Source organism: Rattus norvegicus, chromosome 15 (assembly GCF_021556685.1).
Source record: "Rattus norvegicus strain SHRSP/BbbUtx chromosome 15, alternate assembly SHRSP_T2T, whole genome shotgun sequence".
Taxonomy (NCBI): Eukaryota; Metazoa; Chordata; class Mammalia; order Rodentia; family Muridae; genus Rattus; species Rattus norvegicus.
Genome location: NC_141548.1, coordinates 57871324 through 57880828, shown reverse-complemented (window position 1 = coordinate 57880828; position 9505 = coordinate 57871324). Strand labels below are relative to the sequence as shown.

The 9505-nt window shown below is 45.5% G+C and overlaps 1 long non-coding RNA gene across 1 annotated transcript; it reads right to left on the bottom strand.

The window, feature by feature from the left end:
- Positions 1–2024: 2024 nt before the first annotated feature.
- On the bottom strand, positions 2025–9027 carry LOC134482156 (uncharacterized). Its single transcript, XR_015638977.1, has 2 exons — positions 8057–9027; positions 2025–2353 (listed from the first exon to the last, which is right to left on the bottom strand). It is a non-coding gene; the product is annotated as an uncharacterized LOC134482156 (long non-coding RNA).
- Positions 9028–9505: the final 478 nt, after the last annotated feature.

Genomic DNA, 9505 nt, shown 5'->3' with positions numbered 1-9505 from the left:
ATAATTACAACGGGTAATTGGTTCATGCCTTGCCTTCCTTAGACTCCACATCCTGACTCCTGCTTTCAGAGGCTCACTCTCCACATCTAATTATTTCTATGCTTTTTCTTCTGAGTCCTCCCCGATGTCCTTCTCTCTCAAGTCACCTGAATCATAAGACCAGGTTTGCTCCAGTCACACATACACATCTGACAGGCTCGCTTTGCATCTAAAGCAATGGTTCTCAATCTGTGGGCCATGACCCCTGTGAGGACCAATTGGCCCTTTCACAGGGGTCACCTAAGATCATCCAGAACATAGATATTTACATCAGGATTCATAACAGTAGCAAAATTATAGTTATAAAATAGCAATGAAAATAATTTTATGGTTGGTGAGTCACCACCGCATGCGTGCAGAACTCTATTGAAAGGTATCAGCCTCAGGAAAGTTAAAAAGCACTGAACTAGAGGCTCCACAAGGAACACAGCTCTGCTCAGGAAGGGGACCTCTTCCCCTATCACCTCGCCATTCCAGTTGTTCTCCAGGTCCAGGTAGCCAAAAATGCAGACAGCACTTTCCTGGAAGAATCTCACAGAAATCAATGGGAAGCCTCCCCCAGCCCCCAACAGTGTCCAGCCTTAGATCTCAAGGGTACTGCCCACCCTCTTCCTCCTCTTTCAGTGTCCCTTGCTTTGCCTCCCCCGAAGTCCTTGCCAGCAGGGACAGAAAGGTAATTGATGCCTTAAGGGATATCAAAGTGCTATTGAGCAAAACCACAGCTCCACAGCTACCCAGGTGCTTCCTGCCATGGGGAGGGAGACGAGTCTTTGGAAAACCCTAAATAACCCTGGGCAGGGATGTCAACTTGACAAATGACTCCAGAGAAATAGCCCCGTTGTTCTGCTGTGTGTGATTCATCCAGAGCCACCCTGTTGCAGGGGACCAAAGCCTTCCCTGAGTCTTGCCATTGCTCACCAGAAGACATTCCAAGGCACTTGTCTTGGTTCTCCCAGCCTCAGTCCTTTTAACCTTGCTTTCGGGTGGTTTTAATTAGTGAATCCCAGACTTGTGTCTTTTGGGTTTAAGCTGTATTCACGGGGAGACGGGAAGGAGAGGGGAAGCCCTTTCAAAGCACCCAGAGCTGCTCCTACACTGCCACTTTGAGGGCAGTCCTCAGTGCTTCTTACCCAGATGACAGTAGAGACCACACTCCTCAAGTCAGGGTCCCTTTGTCTTGTCATCCAAACATTTCTCAAATAATGTGCCCGCTTTGATACTTTTCAGTGACCAAAAGGGCCAATATAAAGGTCATGGTAGCTGGGTTTTAGCATAGGTTCTTGGGACCTCAGCCAGGTGCTCAGGGCTTCCAGGTCTCTGTGAAACAATATATGTATGTGCATGTGCATATGTACATGTGTATATGTATGTGTATGTGCATACGTATATGTGTGTATATGTGTATATGCATGTTCATATGTATATGTGTATATATGTATGTATATGTATGTGTGTATATAGTGTGTGCATATGTATGTGTATATGTATGTGTGTATATGTATGTGTATATGCATGTGCATATGTATATATAGTATGTGTGCATATGTATGTGTGTATATGTATGTGTGTGTATATATGTGTATACATGTGTGTATATGATGTGTGTTCATGTACATGTGTGTATATAGTGTGTGCATATGTATGTGTGTATGTATGTGTGTATATGCATGTGTATGTATACCAATCAGCCCAGTTGCCCCTCAGTACAGACTGTGAGATTCAAAGGGGTTTGCTGGGGCCACCTGAGACATAAGCCATAACAATGGAGGAACAGTATGGGGAACCCAAGGGCTCTACAGTTGTTTAGCCTACCCAGCCATGAGAGGAAACAGCAGCAGCCATACACCCAGGAAAAGGAATGTGGTCTTTCAATTAGGAAGCAGGTCTGCAGAAACTCGTTCTCATGACACCAGTGAGGACACTGAGTGGGAAGTGTGTGGCCCGGGGCCTTCGCAGAACACAGACACAACAGCACTCCAGTCCTCTTTGATCTTTTTGAACAAACTGTTCCAGCCACCAGGCTGTGACACACAGGGGAAGGCATGGGTTTATGACGTTTTGTCATGTTTTCTTTGATTTGCTGTGAAGGGACTCAGCAGATCAGAAGGCTGTCCACCAGCAGAGGTGATGTCTACATATAAGTCATCATCACAGCACGGGATGGTGCTGCTGGTCTGAAATGAGGTCCCAGGAGCATGCAGAAGGCTCAGCCAGTGTCCCTGAAGCCGCCATCTTTCATCTTCTGATTAATTTCTCATCCTGGTTTATGTGTTCTGGGTTTTAATGTCCTCAGGGCTCATCAGTGGCACCTTTGCTAATGTGAACAGAAAGCAAAGCCAATCCATTTGAAATCAAGGTCTCCTGGGTCTCACTGAGTGCTCCCCCTCACCAGAGTCGAAAGCGCTTGCAACCTTGGATTGAAAATTGAATGAAATTGCCTTTCTTTTTTTAATTCATTGAGAGACATCTGGCCACTGAAATTAAGGGTCACAAAAGTTTTAGAAGTTGCACCTGTCTGTTTCCCTCTGGAGATCTCCTTTGGTTCTTACACACAGGTCACCAGGGCCCAATTATTGGATGCTCTTAGTACAGGCAAAGTCAGCTGCAATTCTGACCTGGCCTGCATGTTTCCCTGCCTTCCTGAAAAGTGTCTAGTTACCCTTGCACTGTTCTGGGCTAGGATTACGACAGGAGCTTTGAGCTCTGGATTCTTGCCAGACTCTAGTATCCCCCAGAAAATGGACAGGCCTTCACACTGCAGAAATAAAGAAGAAGACCAGAACATATGAAACACTCTTACCTCAAAACAGCAACACCTGCATATCTGTACACACACACACACACACACACACACACACACACACACACACACACCATGTGCCCCTTTGACACTAAAAGCTACAGATTCAAAACACAGAGTTTTGGAACTACACAGACCCAGTTTTGATCCTGATCTGTCACCTGTTAGCCATGAGCTGGGCTAATTAGCCTTCTGAAAGCATGGACTTATCATTTATAAAGTGGTGGAACAGAAAGGACTAAACGACTGTGTTGCTCAAGGGCAGGAGGCGTAACACAGCAAAGCACTTTAGCAGACTCTGGCTGCTCCACGAGCTTGGTGATCGATTGATAACATTGCAACAAAAACAATAAAAGTCTCCTCTTCTATTCGGTACCTAAGCCTCCACAGAAAGTTGAAATTGACGCCACTTGGGGCTCTCCATAGAGTTCGCTAACCAGGCAGAATTATAATGCAGGTTACAACATCAATATCTGCTGTCACAGTGAATTCTGTGGCAATCTGCATTTTGGGGGTGCTCATGGGGGTGGGGGACTAGAAGTTTATCTTCATACTTTAAAGGCAGGGATAGAGAGGTCTAGAGACTGAGCACTTGATCAAGACCCCAGCTGCTTATCCCGTACATAGACTCAAGATCAGAAACTAGTTTTCATAAGTCCTGGCCTTGTGATCTTTTCCCTCATCCATGTTTGGAGGCATTTAAATCAGCCAGTTCTTTGAGGAGACAAGAACAAAGAAAGACGGCTTTGCATGGTGTTTGATTTTAAGCAGTGCCCACAGGGAACATCAAAGGGAAATCTTTACTTGGAGAGCCTCTGCACACTTCCTGTCCTCCACTGGATATAGCTCAAACTATACTGCGTGAATCTGAGGAGACGGGACAGCCCACCTGCAGTGTACACAGCACTGAAGCAGGCCATGTTCCCTGACAGCTTGTTCCCCTCTATAGCAGGCACGGTTTTTGCTTCAGGGGCATTAGAACTTACTAACAAAAAAAGAGATAGATTCCTCGTCTTCAAAAGGAGCTCATGGTTCTCAGACACACTCTTACATAGATGCAAAAGGGGTGGGGCAAGAGAGATCTACTTGGGCACGCATCTCTATGGAACTCATGGGGTTCCCTACAGCTAACTTGCTAAAACAAGCCCAGCCTTGGTTCACACTGACTTGTGGCTTTTTGAGCCCAGAGGTTCAGAAGCTCAGCACAGCATTTGTAGCTTAAGCAGTCACCCCTCATGTCAGCTCCATGGACATAGCTTTGCTCTTGCTACACCCAAGTATAGAACAACACCCAAGCCACTACATAGCTTTGAGAACAATTCAGTGTGTAAGTTGAAGCCAATAATTTTTCTTGTCTGTACCAACTTTCCCCATCTTAAAAAGTGTTTAGAATTCGGAGATTGTTGTTTTGATCTCACTTAAGAAACTGTGCTGGGCTGGAGAGATGGCTCAGTGGTTAAGAGCACTGACAGTTCTTCCAGAGGTGCTGAGTTCAAACCCCAGCAACCACATGGTGGCTCACAACCATCTGTAATAAGACCTGATGCCCTCTTCTGGTGTGTGTGTCTGAAGACAGCTACAGTGTATTCATATAATAAGTAAATAATTCAAAAAGAAAAAAAATGTTCTGGTGAGTATTAGATATCCTGAGTTGCACAACTATCTTGCTTTTTTGTATGTTCTCCTGACAGACTAGCAGATGTCTTAACACTTAACAGACATGCCTTAAGTGACCATATGAGAAAAAGCATAGAAAGATGTAAGGTATTATCTGCTCTTCACTCGAATCATTTTCTTAATATCAGTTATGCCACAGAGATGGCTCAGAGAGCACTGTCTAATCTTCCAGAAGACCTGGGTTCTGTTCCCAGCACCAACATGGTGGCTCAACTCCAGCTCCTAGAGTATATGACTTCTCTGGCACCCATACACTTATGCATACCCCACACAGGGACAGAAGACAGACATATACATACATATACATGACTTAAAATAATTTATACATGACTTAAAATAAAATAATTTTTTAAGAGAGAAAAGAGCAGCCAGCAGCTGGGTGGTGGTGGCAAACACCTTTAATTGCAGTACTCGGGTGGGGGACAGGGGTGGCAAAGACAAGTGGACCTCTGTGTGTTTGAGGTAAGCCTCATCTACATAGCAAGTTCCAGGACAGCCAGGGCTACACAGAAAAACCTTTTCTAGAAAGAAAGAAAGAAAGAAAGAAAGAAAGAAAGAAAGAAAGAAAGAAAGAAAGAAAGAAAGAAAGACAGAAAGACAGAAAGACAGAAAGACAGAAAGACAGAATAAATGGATGGATGGATGGATGGATGGATGGATGGATGGATGGATGGATGGATAGGTAGATGGATGGATGGATGGATGGATGGATGGATGGATGGATGGATGGATGGATGGATGTGTGGATGGATGGATGGATGGGTGGATGGATGGATGGATGGATGGGTGGATGGATGGATGGATGGATGGGTGGATGGATGGATGGATGGATGGGTGGGTGGATGGATGGATGGATGAGTGGAACAATTGTGTAAGATGGTTTTATTTTACTCATGTTGTTTTATATGAAGTTGACTGTGGTGTTCAGACTCAGATGTGATACCAAAACAGCGTGTTCTACCGGACCCTTTTGCTGGTTGAGCCCTTTCCCACAAACAGGCATCACAACCTCATAAGATCTCACTGAATCTCTAGCAGCAAGCCCTTCATGGAAAAAGGCCAAAGATCTTCCCAGATGTTAAACTGTGATTTATACTATCCCTAAAGCTCACAATGCATCAGAGTAAAGGCCTCTGGCTAAGGCCCCTCCCAAAACACCAGCCCAATTAAAAACCACAGATGCCTGGCCTGACTTCAATCCAAAAATCAGAAAAACCACATGTAGCAACATAGGTGAAGAGCTTATGTCTAAGTATATACATGAATTTACTGAGTCTTAAGACGTAAGGGATCCAGAGCTATGGCATATTTATCTTTCCAAAAAAAGTAAAAGCACTAAAGATCTAGAAACAGGATCCAGCTCTTGCCACCTGGGTCTTCTTGAGTACCACACATAGCCGAAATCTGATTAAACCAAGACATTATCTATATTAGCTGGTGTGGACCTGTAAACCAAGCTTTGGGGAATGTCTTCATTAGGGTTTCCATTGCTGTGAGCAGACACCATGACATCTCTTATAAAGGACAACATTTACTTGGGGCTGGCTTACAGGTTCAGAGGTTCAGTCCATTATCATCAAGGCAGGAACATGGCAGCATCCAGGCAATGAAGGTGCTAGAGGAGCTGAGAGTTCTACAGCTTGTTCTGAAGTCAAACAGGAGAAGACTGGCTCCTACGTGGCTAGTCGAAGGGTTTCAAAGCCCACCCCCACAGTGACACACTTCCTCCAACAAGGTCATGCCAATTCCAACAAGGCCACACTTCCTCATAGTGCCACTCCCTGGACCAAGCATATTCAAACCACCACAGAGACAGAAATACTGTTTGTTCAAGGCCTGCCTAGGCTACCAGGTGAGTTGAAGGCTAGTCTGTGCAAAATAAGTGAGATCTTGTCTCAAGATTAAAAATAAAGAGAGGGCAAGCAAAATGTTCCTACTAGTGCAAAAGTGGCATGCCTGTTAAGGAAGTAACTGCCTTCTGACTAAGGATTCGAGGCCTACTCTACAAAGGGGTATGGGGATTCATGCTTGGTACTGTTAACCTAGTTAAAGTCCATGACTGGGGAGGTCATAGACCTTGAGGGAGGGGACACCTACTACTGTTGTTTTGTTAAGTGTACATACAGTCAAATGCTTATGCTTGTGCCCATAAATTAGGGATGCCCTCAGTTTTGATCAGAAATGGTTCTATTGCAGTGAGTAACAGGTAACTACTGACGCAGACTCAAGGGCTGAGGTTAAGTGGCTCCCAAGAGTTTAGCCCTAAATGGGACATCAGATCCCATCTTGGGGAACACAGAAGAACACAAAACAGACTGAATGTCAAAGGCCAAGGATGGGAAGGAACATTATGAAACACTGACTTTTGGACACGACCTGAGTGTTGTGCCAGACTAGATCCATCAGCACATGGCTTGGTGGAACTCCTGGGTGCCCGCTGAGGACCTTTGAGCCATTGATGGTTGCGGAAGGAGGAGGAATCACACTCATCAGTGATGTCGCCCTGGTAAGCTGCCCTTCCTAAAGTAAATAACCCCTCATGCACGTTCATGCAAATACATGTGTGCATACCAAAGACAAAAGGAGGAGGAAGACTTGCTGTGAAGGAGTGACTCATCATGATGGGGATGGGATAAGAGAGATGGGGGTGGGGAGGTGCATTGGACATTATATAAACCTGTGAAAGAAGAAATAATATTAGATGAAATTAAGATAAATAGGTTGAAAATATAGCTTATTAGTAAAGTGTTTGTCTAGCTTGCACAAAGCCCTAAGTTCGAGGTTTAATGTTGATGAAGGAGAATAATTGAGAATACATTTTCGCATATCCTCTTGATGAACACTCAACTGACCAAGGATGTTTCATTTGTGTTTTACGGAGAAATAGCAGCCAATGCAGCCTGGGTTATCAGGAAGATCAGATCTCCTCTGAGAGGCCCGAGTTCAGATTCTGACAGCATGACTTTGAATAAATTACCTATGTAACCTGAACATCAGCTTCTTTCTCTGTCCAATAGGGGCAAAGAAAATAGTGCTTTTAAAAGTTACAGGGAGTCCCTGCCAGCTCCCAGGGGCCTGCCTGTTTCATCCATAAAGCTCGATAAAGCGGACAGCAACAGGAAGAAGCGTTCCTCTAACTGCAACTGTGACCTTTGCTCTTCTGAAGACACACCCTTGACTTGAGCAAACACTTGGCTTCCTCTCCCAGTGTTAGTATGTATAAGAGATGAGCTGCCAATATTTCTCAGTCTCGTCTGAACAATTTTTCAGTAGAGAAAAAAATGTGTATAAAACAAATTTGCTGTATTCATTTGTCCCACAGCTTTCAATGGTCCAAACTAAACATTCCTATTTAATGCAGGGTTTTCTTTCCCAACAACTTGGGACACTGATAGGACACACACACCACGCATGCGCGCACACACATACACAGAGAGAGAGAGAGAGGAGAGAGAGAGAGAGGAGAGAGAGAGAGAGAGAGAGAGAGAGAGAGAGAGAGAGAGAGAGAGAGAGAGAGAGAGAGAGAAGAGACTTGCTTACCTCAGCAATTCATTTCTCATTTTGGTTTGGGCCACAGCCAGTTGGTAAAAGGTTTCAGCGTGTGTTTACAGCCTCTTTGTTCTCAGGCATTTCTGGGGCCTCCTGGCAGCTCTTTGGTCTGCAGTAAAGCCTTCCAGGATTGCAAAGTCCAGACAGATCTCAGGCTTTGACCACTGCCTTGGGCTGACAGAAAACAGCTGGAAGCTGTTCTCCTAACCCGAGCTTATGCCCAGATCTCTAGACAGACTTGAGGCAGGAACTGAGCCTCCGGCCCCAGGAGCTAGCTTTACTGGGGCAGTTTAACCATCACTTCGCTCTATCTTCCGGATCCTAACTCCCATTTTACTCAACATTTGCCTCTCTATTCTCCTAATCTCCAACCAGATGTCAGAGGACCGTAGGTTGGGCCATCATATCTGCCTTTTCAGTAATGACGCTGCGTATCCCAACTTCCAGGAGGCCCAGGGACCTCTTTCTAGACGCATCCCCTGAGCATGCCGCACCAGTCGGAGCCTGCAGTTCTGATCCCAGTTAAGGGTCCGACTGGGATTGAACTTAAGTTACAACCTGTTCCCCAAGTCAGGTTCAGTCACCCACCCTGAATAAACCGACTGAAAGAACTGAATTAATAATTAAGACTCAACAGGGGGACTTCCTCCAGAGGGCGACGATTAAAGTTTAAACAGAGAGTTAGGGATATTCTCACCTAAGCAGTCAGGTCAAGGTGTGGTCCTATCACCACTGACCCACCCTTGTCTAAGCCTCCACTTCATCCTGTGAGGTGATCTGACCAGTTGTTAAAATTGTATGAAATCTCTTTTTTTCACAGCTGAACTTTTCCTTCCAGTATGAGGTTCCTGGGGAAATTCTCGTTTATTTGGGGCCCATGGTTTTTTAGTAGTCTGAGAGATTGAGAGACACTATGTTTCTTTAGAAATTTTTCAGTTGCATTTCTTGTTAGCATTCTGCCTAAGCTCCACCCCCACAGTTACCTGGCAACAGCCAGCTATGCTCCACCCCCACAGTTACCTGGCAACAGCCAGGTATGCCTGACACTATAAAAGGGGCTATTTGCCCCCTCCTCTCTCTCCTCTCCTCTTGCTCTTACTCTCTTGCTCTCTTCCCCTTCCCACTTTGTCCTTCTCTCCCCATTCCCCTCCCCTCTTCTTTCTACATGCTCATGGCCGACCTCTCCTCCTCCCCTCCTTCTCCCCTCCCCTCCTTCTCCCCTCCCCTCCCCTCTCCTCCTCCTCCTCCTCTCTCTCTCTCTCTCTCTCTCTCTCTCTCTCTCTCTCTCTCTCTCTCTCTCTCTCTCTCTCTGCCCTACTGCCCTCTTAACTCCCCTCCCCGTGCCCTGAATAAACTCTATTCTATACTATACTGTCCTGTGGCTGGTCCCTCAAGGGGAAGGGATGTCTCGGCATGGGCCCGCTGAGGCACCCCCTTTCC